This window comes from Aptenodytes forsteri, unplaced genomic scaffold, assembly GCF_000699145.1.
Source record: "Aptenodytes forsteri isolate BGI_AS27 unplaced genomic scaffold, ASM69914v1 Scaffold476, whole genome shotgun sequence".
NCBI classification, from domain to species: Eukaryota; Metazoa; Chordata; class Aves; order Sphenisciformes; family Spheniscidae; genus Aptenodytes; species Aptenodytes forsteri.
In genome coordinates this window covers 181,635-181,836 of record NW_008794216.1, presented here as the reverse complement: position 1 = coordinate 181,836, position 202 = coordinate 181,635, and positions in this window count along the sequence as shown.

Below are 202 nucleotides of genomic sequence, written 5' to 3'. Positions count from 1 at the left end.
TCACAACCCCCCGCGGGGGTTCACACCCAACAAACCCCCACTGCAGCCCCCGACACTTGTCACCCTCACCCCGGGCGGGCAGCACAACCCTATACGAGACACCCGCGAATCCCCCTATACCAGCCGCCTGCGAATCCCCACCCCACCGGGGTCCCCCGACGCCGGGCTCTGTCCCCGTCCCCTGTCGGGTTGAACATCCTCG